This window comes from Zingiber officinale, chromosome 3A (genome assembly GCF_018446385.1).
Source record: "Zingiber officinale cultivar Zhangliang chromosome 3A, Zo_v1.1, whole genome shotgun sequence".
Lineage (NCBI taxonomy): Eukaryota > Viridiplantae > Streptophyta > Magnoliopsida > Zingiberales > Zingiberaceae > Zingiber > Zingiber officinale.
The window spans coordinates 93,428,342-93,446,374 of record NC_055990.1 but is presented as its reverse complement, the minus strand read 5'-3'; positions in this window follow the sequence as shown (position 1 = coordinate 93,446,374).

The following is an 18,033-nucleotide window of genomic DNA, read 5'->3' as shown; positions in this document are numbered from 1 at the left end:
TGCTTGTCATGGCCAGCCACCTACTTGTGCTCCAAACAAGGAAAGTTTTAAACACAAAATTAAAACTTCCTTATTTGTTTCCGGTAAGAAATTTTAATTAAAAATTTCTCTTTTAAATCCCTTGTTGGTTATAAAAGGAAAATTTTATAAATTAAAATCTCTCTTTTAAAATATGTGGATGGTTACCAAAAAGGAAAGTTTTATCAAAAATTAAAATCTTTCTTTTAACTACAAATAAGGAAAGATATCAAATATTTCTCTTAATCCTTTGTAGAAAGCTATAAAAGGAAAGATTTAAAATTTTTAAAAACTCTCTTTTAAAACCATGGCTTCCACAAAAGGAAAGATTTTAAAAATTAAAACACCCTTTTAATTTAATGTGGTTGTTGGCCACCTTGCTTGGGCTCCAAGCTTGGCCGCCCATTAATCTTGGCTCCATCCTTTGGCTTGGCCGACCCTAGCTTAGGCTCCAAGCTTGGCTTGGCTGGCCACCATAAGATGGGTAAAAAGCTTGGCTCTAAGTAGATATAAGGCTTTATAAATAAGAGGCTACAACAGAGACCGAGAGGAGGAATTGGTTTTAGTCTCCCGATGAGCTTGAGCTTCCCATGTTCGCTCCGAACACCCAACTCAAGTTCATCAATAATAACTCATACCACTAAATAGTTATTATTGTACTACCACACCAATCTCATATTACAATATGAGCTTCTTCTTATCATGAGTGTGTTAGTCTCTTTGTGTTTAAGATATTAAATGCCCACTAATTAAATGAGTTACTGACAACTCACTTAATTAATATCTAGCTCCAAGAGTAGTACCACTCAACCTCATTGTCATGTCGAACTAAGTCCACCTATAGGGTTTACATGACAATCCTTATAAGCTCCTCAAGGGAACATCATCAACCTAGATTAGTAGGGCACAGTTTTATTCTATAATCAACAACACACCATATAAATAATATCATTTCTCAACTTATCGGGCCTATTGATTTAATGAACTAAATCACACCCTTTGATAAATTAAAGAAATAAATATTAAGTATACGTGCTTGTTATTATATCATGATTAAGAGTACGCACTTCCATAATAACAGAGATTTTGTTCTTTTATGTAGTCAGTATAAAAATAAACTACCTCAAATGGTCCTGCTCAATACACTCATAGTGTACTAGTGTAATTTTATAGTCAAGATAAACTAATACCAAATTACACTACAACCACTCCAATGGTTTATCCCATTCTATCTTGGTTGTGAGCTACTATTTATAATTTATAAGGAACTGATAACATGAACTTCTGTGTGTCTCCTCACACCATGTTATCTATAATATAAATTAAATGGACAACTACACTTAGCATAAATGTAGATATTTGACCAATGTGATTTTTATTTCAAAATAAATGTTTACAAAACTAGACTTTTAGTATACACTCTAACAACACCAACTTCGAGTTAAAAATGAATCAGAAAATATTATCTTAATAGGTAAAGTTTTACCAATTCAAATAGAATGCGAAAAATAAAAAAAAAATCTGAAAATGATTCCCCTGGCTTGATTGGTGCTTCCACCAATTCAGAGCAGAACCAACTCTGATATCACTTGTTGGATCGATACGCACGTGAGAAGGGGGGTGAATCACGTGGTTTTTAAAAACTCATTTTCTCGTTTTGAAATCAAAGTATACGCAACGGAAATTAAAAAAAACAATACAAGAAAACTCAGGCGATTTTACTTGGTACAGAGCCTTCAGCGACTCTTACTCCAAGACCCAAGTCCCGCGGACCTATCAATGGGTAATACACTAAAAATCTCTTTCAGTACCTCCGGAAGAGAGAATTGAGTCTAAACAAGATCAGAAAAGTGCAACAGACTGCACTTCCCGTTTGCAAAATTTAAGTAAAATAAAACTATTACCGACACTCAGGGATTGAAGTAACTTGTTCGTGTGTCGATGTCGATCTTGTTGGTTTTGTTAGTTAGGAGCCATAGAGCCAATCATTTGATGATTGTTGTATGGACTCATTGTATCATATTCTTGTATATAAATAAAGGCATTTATTTTGGTTATTATACTTACTTGTATTGGTGTCAATTAACTAAGTATAATAACGTCCTTGAGTAGAAGATTCTTACCTATATCAATCGATTGGTTGAATCGATAGTGAGATAATATAGGGAACACTACTCTTAATCATTCCTAGTCAAGTATTAACATTCAGGGACAATGTTAAATGCGATGAGACTAGCATGTAGGTCAACTCGATGACTTGATCTCACAAGTCATGGATATAGAGATATCAAGTTGACACATGGGTATGCATTGGAGAATGTATACTGAATGACCCGCCATGAGAAAGTATCATGGATCGTTATATGAGTGTCATATACTTTCTCATATGGCTATTAGTATGACTATTAGCCCTTGGACCTAAAGTCACCATGGTTCCCTACATAAGGAGTTACATACTTTGGCTTCGTCAAATGTCGCTCGTAACTGGGTGGACTATAAAGGCGATTACTGGGTATGTAAAAAATTATGCGGAGGGATATGAGTGATGTAGATGGGATCTATCCCTCCTATATGATGGGAGAGACATCGATATTCTTGATAGAGTGAGACCACTAAGTGCATGGCCATGGCCAAATGAGTCAATATGAGATATTGAGCTCATTTGATTGAGTGAGTCTACTTGGGATTCGAGATTTAGATTGATTAGAGGATGACACGGTCTATGCCTCACATTGATCAATCTAGATGTCAAGAATAGAAGGACACTTGTCATATATTGTGAAGATTCACAACTAGTAGTCACAAGATGATGTTGGATCTCAACATTCTTATAACTTGGGTAGTAATGATGTGTTGCTAGATACCGCTCATTACTTATGCTTCTAAATGGCTTTAGGAGCATTGCCAACGTTATAAGAACCTATAGGGTCAATTAGATGGAGATTAGGTTCATTTGATGAACCTAAATGATTAGGTTCATGTGATGAACCAAATTGGATTAAGAGTAATCCAAATTGAGCTAATTGAGTTGGACTCAATTTGGTTCATGTGTTAAGTGAGTCTAATTTGGACTTAGACTCATTTAATTAATTTAATTCAATGAATAGAGATTCATTAAATTAAAATTGACTTGAACCAATGGTTAGATTTGATCAACCATGGGAGAGAAGTGGTCAAATTTGACTTGACTTGAGAGGAAGATGAAGAGTCAAGTTTGACTTGACTATTTGCCACCTTATTGGTGAGTTGGCATTAAGTGGGCCAATGATGATGCTCCACATCATCATGGTTGCTTAAGTGGGATGCCACCTCATGGGAGTTACCAAGAGTTGTGACTCTTAGCATCCCATGGAGGTTACAAACCACCTAAGGTGGTCGGCCACTTTCATTCAAGGGGTAAGTCTCATTTTGTTTTGAAACCTCCTTCTTCTTCCTCAAGCTCTCATCTTCTCTCCCTCTCCTCCACCATTATTGATTCTAAGGTTGCTAGCACATCCTTAGAGGTTCTCTCCATCGAGTTGTTGGTGTGGATACACATAGAGGAGTATCTACTTTGATACTCTCGAGATCCGGCGAACCTTGGATGAGCGGGATTGCGAAGGGCATCGCATCAAGGGTAAACTCTTTTCCTTTGTAGGTCTAGTGTAGATCTAGGTTAGATAAACTCGTACTCGAAGTTTTACGAATTTTAATCTTCGCACGGATCCGTAGCATAGGACTTTCGGGGTTTCCGCAACGTAAAAAGTGGTTTTTGCGGCCCGAAAAACTCAACAAGTTTGTCCTAGGAGAATCGTACTGGTTCAACTGTACAAAAATTTTATACAAGTGTCGAACCTTTTCCAAAACAACCTATTGTGTTCTTTAGAAGTTAAATTAGGAATCGCAAACGGAACTTAATATTATTGATTCCAAATTTAACTTATCTGTTCTTAATGGTTTAGACTTGGATCGCAAGCGGAACTTAACACTATTGATTCAAATCAACCTATGTTATAAATTTAATTAAATATTAATTTCCAAAATTGACTTCCAGGACTGCATGGCGAGGCACATGGCCTTCTTGGGTATAGGAGCATCCACAACCGTCTAGACAAAGCCTTTTAAGGAAAGCTAATATTTAATTTCCTTATATAACTCTAGGTTTAACCAAAAAGAACAATCGAATCACAAATTCGAAAAATAAAAGAAAAGAAATACAACTTCGAAATAAATCCGAAAACTCTAGAAACATATGCCTCTTGTGTTTGGTATTTCCAAAAATAACTATACAAAGAAAACTAGTATGATGCGGAAAACAATTACTAGTTATACCTTTTTTGTAAGCAATAACCTCTTGATCTTTTACTGTATTCCTCTTCTTATCCCGGATGTTGTGTGGGCAACGATCTACCGAGATGAGAATCCACCAAAGCCACCTTCTTCTCCAAGCAAGATTCGGCCACCACAATTCTCCAAGAGAAGTAGAGGTCCGACCACCACCACCAAGCTCCAAGGGATGCTAGAAACAAAACCTCCTTTCTCTCCTTCTTCTCCTAGCTAGAACCGGCCACCATGGACTTCTCTTGAGTTAATGTCGCCGGCCACAAAGGAGGAAGAGAAGAGAAGAAGAAGAGACCCTAGGGCCGGCCACACCAAGGAGGAAAAGAGAGGAAGAAAAAGAATAGAGTTGTTAGTCATGAAGGCACCTCTACCCTCTCTTTTATAATCCTTGCTCTTGGAAAATAAGGAAATTTAAATAAAAACTTCCTTAATTCTTTTGCCATGAAAAAAAAATTAATTGATTTAAAATCAATTTCCCTTTTCTTAAACAACATGGCCGACCACTTTTATCTCCAAAACAAGGAGAGTTTTAATTAACACAAGAATAAAACTTCCTAATTTGTTTCCGGAAATTTATAAAAAATTTCTCCAATAATTTTTCCCTTCATGGTGGTTTGTAAAAAGGAAATTTTATAAATTAAAATCTTTCTTTTAAACATGTGGATGATTTCCAAAAGGAAAGTTATCTCTAAAAATTAAAATCTCCTTTCAATCTACAAATAAGGAAAAGATATCAAATCTTTTCTTAATATTTTGTAGAAACTTATAAAAGGGAATATTTAATTTTTTAAACTCTCTTTTAAATCATGAACATGGTTAAAAAAGGAAAGTTTTCTTAAAATTAAAATCCACGTTTCAATCTACAAATAAGGAAAGATTTCAAATCTTTTCTTAATCTTTTGTTGAAAGCTATAAAAGAAAAGATTTAAATTTTAAACTCTCTCTTAAAATCATGATATCCACATTAATAAAAAAATTTAAATAAAAATAAAATCCCTTTTAATATGGCCGGTCAATCAAGCTTGGGCTCCAAGCCATGGTCGGCCAATTAACTTGGCTCAATCCTTTGATCTTGGCCGACCCTAGCTTGGGTTTCAAGCTAGCTTGGCCGACCCCATTAGGATGGGTAAGAAGTGGGTATGTGGTGGGTATAAATATCTATATACAAGAGGCTACGATAGAGACTAAGAGGAGGAATTGATTTTGGTCTCCCGATGAAAATAAGCTTCCTGTGTTCGCCCCGAACACACAACTTAATTTCATCAATAATAATTCATACAACTAAAGAATTATTATTGAACTACCACACCAATCCCAAATTACATTTTGGGCTCCTTCTTATTATGAGTATGTTAGTCTCCCTGTGTTTAAGATGTCGAATGCCCACTAATTAAATGAGTTACTGACAACTCACTTAATTAATATCTTAGTCCAAGAGTAGTACCACTCAACCTCATCGTCATGTCGAACTAAGTCCACCTACAGGGTTTAACATGACAATTCTTATGAGCTCCTCTTGGGGTCATTCTCAACCTAGATTACTAGGACACAGTTTCCTTCTATAATCAACAACACACACTATAAGTAATATCATTTCCCAACTTATCGGGTTTATTGATTTATCAAGCTAAATCTCACCCATTGATAAGTCAAAGAAATAAATACTAAATATATGTGTTTATTATTATATTTGGATTAAGAGCGCACACTTCCATAATAACTAAGGTCTAGTTCTTTTATCAAGTCAGTATAAAAAGAACTTACCTAAAATGATCCTACTCAATACACTTAGAGTGTACTAGTGTAATTTATTAGTCAAGATAAACTAATCCCTAATCACACTACGACTTTACTGACGGTTTGTTCCTTTCCATCTTAGTCGTGAACAACTATTTATAATTTATAAAGACCTGATAACATGATCTTCTGTGCGTGACACCACACAACATGTTATCTACGATATAAATTAATTGAACAACTACATAAATGTAGATATTTTTGACCAATGTGATTCTTTATTTCAAAATAAATGTTTACAAAAGCTAGACTTTTAGTATACATTCCAATAATCTCCCGCTTATACTAAAAGACTATGCTGCCATAAATGTTGCCATATATCTGATTCTCAACCCTTCAACATGCCCATCAAAAGCTCTTGCCTTAAGGACCTTAGTGAAAGGATCTACAGGTTATCACCTGATGCAATGTAGGCGGCAACAACTTCTCCTCATTATACAATGTCTCGTATTGGGTGGTACTTGCGCTCTATTATGTTTACTTGCCTTATGGACTCATAGTTTCTTCGTGTTTGCTACTGCACCACTATTATTACAATAAATTGTAATAATCATTTGGACAAACCAGAAATCATATCTAAGTCCATCTTGAGGTTATTGAGTCATTTAGCTTCTATGGCTGCCTCTGAGGCTGCGACATACTCAACTTCCATAGTGGAGTCTGAAAAGCACCTATGCTTAACACTCCTCCATAGTTATGACTTTATCTCCTAAAGTAAACACAAAACCCCGAGGTTGACTTACTACTGTCCCTATCTAATTAGAAGTCAAAATCCTTGTTACCCACAGGGATCAAATCATCTGCCTAGTAAACTAGCATATAATTTCTAGTCCCTCTAAGGTACTTTAATATATGCTTTACGGCAGTCTAGTGTCCCGGTCCTGGGTTACTTCGATATCTGTTAACTATGTCCTGGGCAAAACAGATATCCAGTCTTATGCATAGCATACATTAGGCTTCCGATAGCCGAAGCATAAGGAACTGCTTTCATGTCTTCTATCTCTTTTGATGTCTTCAGAGACATCTCTTTAGATAAAGTTTACTCCATGTCTTAAAGGTAGAAAATCTTTCTTGGAGTCTTGCATGCTAAAACGAGCAAGGATTGTATCGATATATGAAGTTTGGGATAAGCAAAATATTCTTTTCTTGCGATCCCTTATTACTTTGATCCCAAGAATATGTGCATTCTCCCAAGTCCTTTATATCGAATTTGTTTTGACAACCATACCCTTACTTCTGACAACATTTTGATATTGTTTCCAACTACCAAAAATGTCATCTATGTATAGTACAAGAAATACCACCACGCTTCCATCACACTACTTGTATACACAAAACTCATCTGGACACTGAATAAATCCACAGGTCTGGATTACTTCATTAAACCAGATGAACCAAGACCTTGAAGCTTTTCTTCACTCCATAGACCAATTGAGCTTACATACTAGATGCTCTTTGCTCTTTGCAATGAACCCTTCTGGTTGCTATGTATGGATGTTTTCTTCAAGACTTCCATTAAGGAAAGCTGTCTTGACATCCACTTACCAAATCTCATAGTCCATATAGATAAAAGAATCCGGATAGACTTAAGCACGGCTACCAACGAAAAAGTTTTCTTTTTCAACAAGCCTTGCTTTGAAAATTTCCACCTTCCTGTCTACCCCTCTTTTCCTATTGCAGACCTATTTACATCCAATGACTTTTACACCATTTGGTGGTTCTACAAGCTCCCAGACTTTATTAGAATACATATATTCTAATTCTGTATTCATTGCTCTTTTCAAAGATGCTGCATCTTTATCTTGGATCGCTTCATCATATGTCCGGGAATTAGGTTCATGTTCACCAGGGATCAAGTCCAAAGACTCTCCCAAAACATGAATATTTTAGGTTGCCTAACAACCCTCCCACTATGACGAGCCACTTTCTGTGATACGTGTTGCAGTTCTTGTGATATTTCATCTTGTACAGTTGGTACTAGATTAGACGTGTCCTTTATTATTTCCTTAAGAACAAATTTACTTATGGGCTTATGGTTTATTACATAGTCCTCTTCTAAAAATCAGGCATTGGTACTAACAATGACCTTCTGATTTTTAGGACTATAAACCTCCTTTTGTTTATCTAAGATAACCTACAAACAAGTGAACTCCTATCCAATTTATCAGTGTCTCTCATGTGCTAGACCACCCAAATCCGAATATGCTTCAGACTAGGCTTATACCCATTCTGCAATTCTATGGGAGTAGAGAGTTCTGACTTAGAAGGTACTATGTTCACTTCCGTTTCCAGCGTATATCCTTAAAACGAATTTTGGTAATTCTGAATAACTCATCATTGATCTAACTATTTCCATAAGAGTCCTATACTTTCGTTCTACTACACCATTCTGTTGAGGTGTACCAGGTGCAGTTAGTTGGGATTGAATCCCGACTTCTGATAAGTGACTCCTATACTCTCCCAAGAGGTACTTGCCACTATGATCTCAGCGTAATGTCTTGATACTTTTACCTTGACGTTACTCCACATCAGCCTAATACTCTTTGAACTTATCAAAGCACTTAGACTTACGACTTATCAAGTAAATATACCCGTATTTTGAATAGTTGTCTATAAAATAGATGAAATATTTGAACCACCTCTTTCCTGGATAGTCATAGATCCACACAAATCAGAATGAACTGATTCCAACATATCTTTGGCTCCATACCCCTTAGACTTAAAAGCTTCTTGGTTATTTTTCTTTTCAAGTAAGACTCACAGGTTGGAAAGATTTCCACTACCAATGAACTCAAGAGTTCATTGGTTATTATCCTTTGAATCCTACTCGAGTTAATATAACATAGCTTTAGATGCCAAAGATAAGATTGGTTCATCTCCAAAGGTTACTTTCTCTTTTAAAAGTTAGAAGATGTGTTATTAATTTCCATTTGTTGCATCATGGAATTTGTTGGATTTATAAATTGCCAACCAACGTACTAGAACAGATATTTTCCCTCTTTTCCTTGATAACAACTTTGTTATCAAAAGAGACAGAATATCAAGTTTAGAAACTGAAATCTAGTTCTTTCTAAACTTAGTGCGTAAAGACAATTTCTCAAAATCCAAGTTTTATTCCTCTCGGAGGATAAACACCTCCCACTGCAACAGCTAATACTTTTGCAGCAGTGCCCATGTAGACGGTGATTTTCCTTTCATATATTTGTCGGGTTTCCTGGAACCCATGCAATAAATTACAGACATGATCAGTGGTTCCCGTATCTACACACCAGGTACCGGTAGATAACTCCACTAAACATGTAACAACTAATGAATAAAATACACCTTTATTGTTCTTAGTTTTAAGAAGACAGTCCACCTTAATGTCCAAGTCTTATTTCCAATCATTATAATTGGGACCACTAAGTCTATCGTATAGTATAACAGCTAAGGGATTGACCAACATTTTAAATCCTAAGAATCACAAAAATATTTGGTCAAGACCAACTCCTTAAAAATCCCCTTGAATTTTGGATGCCACGATAGTGTGGACGTATACAAAATCAAATAGGAGATTTTATCCATTAATTTTATTATCTCGTCAACCTTACTTTATGACGAATAAAATTAATAGTTGGTCTTGTCTTTGGTCAAATATTTGGTCAAAACTTTAAATTTAAAATAATATTGATTCCTCAAAACAATATCATTTAAATTCACCAACACCTCTAACATCATGAATTTTGTATGCCATGTTTGTGTGGGCGTATACAAAATCAAACATTTATAAGAGGAGGGTCTTACACATTAATTATCTTGTCATCCTTAAATTACCTCAAACGCCATGAATTTTGTATGCCACGTTAGTATGGACGTATACAAATTCATTTGTTTGTAAGAGGAGGTTTTACCCAATTTATTTTGTCAACCTAACTTTATGACAAAATTACCTCAAACACCGTGAATTTTGCATGCCACGTTAGTGTGGACGTATACAAATTCAAACATTTGTAAGAGAAGGGTTTCACCTAGCTTTATGACAAATTAATAGTTGGTATTCCTTTGGTCCTGCAAAATAATAATAATGACTCCGTTGGGGAGGATACTATTGAATGTGTCTAAGTGTATATCATTACTTGATACTTAGTCCATTAAATAAGATTATGCCCCTTCAGTTGGAGAAGATCACACGCTCCTAAATAATTTTCTATAACCATCCATAAAGGAAGTTTGATATAGTGATCTGCAACAAACCCATCCGTTGTGGAGGGAGGCACTCAGAGCCAACACGCAAGTTTGTTGCATCACTTACAAACCAGTAATGGAGACCGTGAAATTTATTTAAAAATTCCTCTCCCACTTAGTTTTTTAAAGTGAGGAATTTTAACCTATTTTAGCATACATCACATGCACATCATAGTAAATAAAAGTAATAAATATGGAAATTAATTTTCCAACTATTATGGCTTCTTCCATCACTGTTCTTCATGTGTTCCAACCCTGGCTGCTGCCATCTTTAGCCACCACCATCGGGTCAGTGTCATCGGGTCCATCGAGCTTCCTTTTCTGCTGCGCCTCTGGTCCTCCAATAGCACCACGCTTTGCAAGGATACACTCCATGACAAAAATAGAATTTTACATATATCGATCCTATATTCCACAAAAGAATGTACATGTAATCTAGATCGAAACAAAAATGTAAAATCCTAATAACTAATACAGCTCCTGCTGTATTTAATATTACAATCATGCACACACAATAAAATGTCCTTGATATGTTCAAGGGTCCAATCACACACAATATCTATATGTCATAATAGTTGGAGCCTACAACCACAAAGTTAGCACATCCTACTATTATCCTGCCTAAATTATGTACGACATGTGCATAATCTATTTGAAAACCAAACACACAGAGGCAACTCTGATACCAATTGTTGGTTTGTCCTAGGAGAATCGTACCAGTTCCACTGTACAAAAATTTTATACAAGTGTCGAACCTTTTCCTAAACAACCTATTATGTTCTTTAGAAGTTAAATTAGGAATCGCAAACGGAACTTAACATTATTGATTTCAAATTTAACTTATCTGTTCTTAATGGTTTAGACTTGGATCGCAAGCGGAACTTAACACTATTGATCCAAATCAACCTATGTTATAAATTCAATTAAATATTAATTTCCAAAATTGACTTCCAGGACTGCATGGCGAGGCACATGGCCTTCTTGGGTATGGGAGCACCCACCACCGCCTAGACAAAGCCTTTTAAGGAAAGCTAATATTTAATTTCCTTATATAACTCTAGGTTTAACCAAAAAGAACAATCGAATCACAAATTCAAAAAATAAAAGAAAAGAAACACAACTTCGAAACAAATATGAAAACTCTAGAATCATATGCCTCTTGTGTTTGGTATTTCCAAAAATAACTATACAAAGAAAACTAGTATGATGCGGAAAATAATTACTAGTTATACCTTTCTTTGTAAGCAAATAACCTCTTGATCTTCTACTGTATTCCTCTTCTTATCCTGGATGTTGTGTGGGCAACGATCTACCAAGATGAGAATCCACCTAAGTCACCTTCTTCTCCAAGCAAGATTCGGCCACCACAATTCTCCAGGAGAAGTAGAGGTCCGACCACCACCACTAAGCTCCAAGAGATGCTAGAAACAAAACCTCCTTTCTCTCATTCTTCTCCTAGCTAGAACCGGCCACCATGGACTTCTCTTGTGTTGATGATGCCGGCCACAAAGGAGGAAGAGAAGAGAAGAAGAAGAGACCCTAGGGCCGGCCACACCAAGGAGGAAAAGAGAGGAAGAAAAAGAATAGAGTTGTTAGCCATGAAGGCGCCTCTACCCTCTCTTTTATAATCCTTGGTCTTGGCAAATAAGGAAATTTAAATAAAAACTTCCTTAATTCTTTTGCAATGAAAAAGAAATTTTAATTGATTTAAAATCAATTTCCCTTTTCTTAAACAACATGGTCGGCCACTTTTATCTCCAAAACAAGGAGAGTTTTAATTAACACAAGAATTAAAACTTCCTAATTTGTTTCTGAAAATTTATAAAAAAATTCTCTAATAATTTTTTCCTTCATGGTGGTTTGTAAAAAGGAAATTTTATAAATTAAAATCTTTCTTTTAAACATGTGGATGATTTCCAAAAGGAAAGTTATCTCTAAAAATTAAAATCTCCTTTCAATCTACAAATAAGGAAAAGATATCAAATCTTTTCTTAATATTTTGTAGAAACTTATAAAAGGGAATATTTAATTTTTTAAACTCTCTTTTAAATCATGAACATGGTTAAAAAAGAAAAGTTTTCTTAAAATTAAAATCCACCTTTCAATCTACAAATAAGGAAAGATTTCAAATCTTTTCTTAATCTTTTGTAGAAAGGTATAAAAGAAAATATTTAAATTTTAAACTCTCTCTTAAAATCATGATATCCACATTAAGAAAAAATTTTAAATAAAAATAAAATCCCTTTTAATATGGCCGGCCAATCAAGCTTGGGCTCTAAGCCATGGTCGGCCAATTAACTTGGCTCAATCCTTTGATCTTGGTCAACCCTAGCTTAGGTTTCAAGCTAGCTTGGTCGGCCCGATTAGGATGGGTAAGAAGTGGGTATGTGGTGGGTATAAATATCTATATACAAGAGACTATGATAGGGACCGAGAGGAGGAATTGATTTTTGTCTCCTGATGAAAATAAGCTTCCCGTGTTCGCCCCGAACATACAACTTAATTTCATCAATAATAATTCATACAACTAAAGAATTATTATTGAACTACCACATCAATCCCAAATTACATTTTGGGCTCCTTCTTATTATGAGTATGTTAGTCTCCCTGTGTTTAAGATGTCGAATGCCCACTAATTAAATGAGTTACTGACAACTCAATTAATATCTTAGTCCAAGAGTAGTACCACTCAATCTCATCGTCATGTCGGACTAAGTCCACCTGCAGGGTTTAACATGACAATCCTTATGAGCTCCTCTTGGGGTCATTCTCAACCTAGATTACTAGGACACAGTTTCCTTTTATAATCAACAACACACACTATAAGTAATATCATTTCCCAACTTATCGGGCTTATTAATTTATCGAGCTAAACTCACCCATTGATAAGTCAAAGAAATAAATACTAAATATATGTGTTTATTATTATATTTGGATTACGAGCACACACTTCCATAATAATTAAAGTCTAGTTCTTTTATCAAGTTAGTATAAAAAGAACTTACCTAAAATGGTCTTACTCAATACACTTAGAGTGTACTAGTGTAATTTATTAGTCAAGATAAACTAATCCCTAATCACACTATGACTTTACTGACGGTTTGTTCCTTTCCATTTTAGTCGTGAACAACTGTTTATAATTTATAAAGACTTGATAACATGATCTTCTGTGCGTGACACCACACACTATGTTATCTACGATATAAATTAATTGAACAACTTCATAAATGTGGATATTTTTGACCAATGTGATTCTTTATTTCAAAATAAATGTTTACAAAAGCTAGACTTTTAGTATACATTCCAACAGATCTGTCAATCGTGATCAGAAGCCCTTGGAGCAGTCGTCAGGTGTAGCAGCTTCGTAGAAGAGTTGTAGTAGGAATCCGGAGCAGCCGGAACCTCAAATGGATACATAGTAGCTAGTATATGTGTTGTTTTTTGAAGCTTCCTCGAGACTGTCTTATATAGGGCATTGAGGGTGCCTTCCATAGCCTTGGAAGACGCCTCCAATGGGATAAATTTTATCCCAAAGTTTGCTGCAGCTTATCATCGAAGCGGTCAAGTTTTATCCCTTGGAAGGTGCCTTCCATGAATAGTACGAAGGCACCTCCACTGCTTGAAGACGTCTTCGGACATTGTTCATCTGAAGGTTTTTGCTCCTTTTTACCATGCAAAATGTGTTAGTCTAATAATTAAAATATCTACCCTGCAAAACAGGGTTAGCACAATTATAATAAGTGGTAGTAATTAGTTCATGTCCTCTCAGGACTAGGAACTAGTGAAGGTCTCAGTTTAGAAATCCAAAATGGTTCTAAACTGGACCGACGCCTTCTGTCCCCTTAAACGGGATGTGTTCTCACTAGGTCACTCTTTTCCAGTGACTTACTTTTATTTACCAGTTTGCCAGTTGTCTGGTCCGCAGATCCAACTGGATTTCCTGCCAGATATCCGGTCGATCCATCGACCTATCTTGTTGACTCCTGCACACTTGGTAAAATGGTTAGATCACAATTACACCTAACTTAACTATTTATCATTCATCAAAATCTGAGTTAATTAACGATCAATTTTTTTCAGTCATAATTTAACTACAGAATAATTTAATTCAGTTGCTAATTAAATAATATTTAATACTTTTGTATCATCATTGATTGATTTTTAAATTATGTCATTAAATTAGTAATCTATTAATGTTTTCTGTCGTAAATTAACAAAATCAGTTGTTAAATTAATGACCAGTTAAAAATTATATGCCTAATTAATGATGAAATTTAAAATTGATCGTCGTTAAATTAGTGACTAATTAATTTTAGATTACTAATTAATGTTAAAATAAATGATAGTTGGAACTTATGCCTAAGATTAATTGTCATTAATTTTTTTTTCCTAAAGATAAGAGTAATATGAAAAAAAAAATGATTAATCAGGCTATAATGTTGTCTTAGTTAAAAATGATTAATGAGGCTGAGTAACGTCGAGTCTGTAGTATCTCAAGCTTGAAGCACCAATACACAGTATACCTATTAAAAATGAAATTGCAATGTCATAATAATCCGTGAAGACATGTGTCTGAGGTAGATCTCCAAATTGAACTTCAAATCCAGCAGCAAGTGTTCTAAGAAGTTCATATACAATTTTTAGGAAGATAAACTCTAAGTATTTCTAAAAATTAACCTCTGATTATTATGCTAAAGATATTTTGTACCTATCATCTGCGTTACACCCTAGGGACTCTATATATCTCAAGCTTGTATATTTCAAGTTTCAAATCATGTGGAAGAGAACCATTTGTATGTTTATGATCAAATAACGACCAAATTTTTTCTGTCACAAATTAACGATAGAACAATTTAATTCAACTGCTAATTTTTTTAATTTTAATATATATTTTTTTTTATCATTATCAACTTATTTTTAAATTTTATGGTTAAACTAATGACCAAAATTTTCGAACGCTAAATTTTTAATCTTCATATTCAATAAATGATAGTTGGAATCCATTCTAAGATTAATTTTCCTTACTTCCCATCCCTAAGATTAATTTCCCTTAGAAAAGATTTATTGAAGCACTAATGCATACTATATATAAATATAAAAAAATAAAATTGTGAAGTGAGAAGAGAAAGACATGTAACGAAGGTAGGTCTCCAAATCGAACCGTAAGTGCTGAAGAACTGCATATAAAGAATCATTCAAAGGTCCATTAACCTACCAAATGTAATGGTTAAATGCAATGACTTGAACAAACTAGAAGTGATTACAAAACAATAGCTTGAACATTGTAGACATGTTAACTTTTAACCTTTTATTTTCTTACATATTAATTAGTGAAGACATACAACCTTTGCACACTTTGCCTAAAAGCATGAGAAGATCATACTAAGGAATGGATAGGGATTGGAAAAGCAAAAGCATGGAACGCCATCAATGGTAGGATATGATACTCTCTCTTTATTAGTAACTCTTCTTCCACTTTCTCATTGTAAATTACAACATTTCCTTCTTCTTTTGCCCTTTATTACTTATCTCATTTCCTTTTAATCTACCTGATTTTGATAGATTTATGCCAATTATTACCGATTATTGTAATACTTTTATAAATTGTATACTTGTTTGTGGAAAAATTAACTACAACATCAAGAAATTTATTACCTTATAACTTTTATATATCCGATTTCAAATCAATCTTATTTTGTTTTAACGTTTTGAGGGCTAAATTCAGCCTATTGAGTATTGATAATGATCAAATATGCATAATACTCTTTGATAAGTTATGCTGATTTCTACACCAACGGAGAGAGTGAATGGTAAACATCGATTTCTCAACAGCGACTAACACTGTAATAAAACTCTCTTAATGACGAATTTTATTTTGCTATAAATTAGTGATAAAACAATAAGGTTGCAAATTTTTTAAATTTTAATATTTAATATTTTTATCATTAACTACTGATTTTTAAATTTCTATAATTAGCAACTGATTAAAATTTTTTTTTTGTTGCAAATTAATAATGGATTTTAAAATCCATCGTTAAATTAGTGACTTATTAAAATTTTAATCATGTGATTTAAAATCGATATTTAAATCAGTGATAAATTAAATTTTCAATTGTTAATTAATGATAAAATTTAAAATCGGTCATTAAATTAGCAATCCATTAAAATTTTAATCGGTTAACGACATAATTTAAAATTCACCATTAAAATAGTAGTCAATTAAATTTTTTTATCACTAATTAATAATGAAATTTAAAATCAGTGGTCAATTATCGATTTAATTTTTTATTACTAAATTTTTAATCTCCATATTAAATAAATGATAGTTGTCATTACTTCTTTTCTACCCATAAAAGATTTAATGAAATGTATACATTAAAATAATTACCATTATTTTATTTTATTTTATTTCCAAAGAAAAGATTTAATGAACCACCCATTCTAAATATACATTAAAATAATAAAATTACAAAAATATTAATAATATGGAGTATTTAACTCCAAATCTAGCCATAAATGCTGGAAGAACTGCATATACGACTTCTACCTAAGCTCGTGTATTTCAAGTTTGTTTGGTTGAGTTGATAAGTATAGGAGATAATAATTAGAGGATTAAAATTTGACAAGAGATTTCAACAACTCTATGGATTCTTATTTATATACTTATCAATTTATAAACTTCCTTCATGGGGGACGGTAGGAATCTTTTGATCCCGAATCCTTGAGTCAATCTTGGATCCTTGTCTACTCATTGGTAGGATAGACTGTACTTACCTGTTAAATAAGTGAGGTCCAACTCACCCCATCAATAATCCTATAGGGCCTTTCTTGATATAACAGAGCCTAGATCAGAGGTTCTGACCTCTCATGAGGGGGCCGCTAACACGATATAATCATATTTTTTTTATTTCTTTATTTCGTGTATTTCAAGTTTAGATCATATGAAATTTAGTTAACCATCAATTAAATTTAGCAATGTATAATAAACATATAAAATAATATGGAAATTAATTTAGTGGTTGACTAAATTTAATAACTGAATTTAAAATCAATTGTTAAATTAATAACCAATTAAATTTGTTATCATTGAAATTTAAAACCAATCATTAAATTAGTAACGGATTATATTTGCAATTACTAATTACTAATTATTTTTTTTAAATTAGATGCAACCACTAATTAATTATTAATTTTTTAAATTAGTCATTAAATTAAAGACCGCATTTTCAATGGCTAATTAAAGATAGAATACAAAATCAGCCATTAAATTAGAGATTAAATTTTTAATTATTAATTAACAACTACTTTTAAAATTGATTGTTAAATTAACGACTGATTAAATTTTCAGAACTAATTAACAATTAAATTTAAAATTGATTACTAAAATTGGTCAATAAATCGGTCACTAAATATTAGTCAAATAAATTTTAATTGACAATTATAATTATGAATCTATCAAAATAAATTTTGACAGATATTTTTTATTTTTTTATCAATTAAAACAAATTTTAATCCTTAGAAATTTTAAAAACATCATTCATGTATTATTTATATTTTATTTTTAAAAAAAAATATTTGACTCTATAGTAATATGAAATAGTTTAATTTCCATATAAACATGGAATAATTTTACATTATCTATTAGCTCATTTAAAATAAAATAATTAATATTTA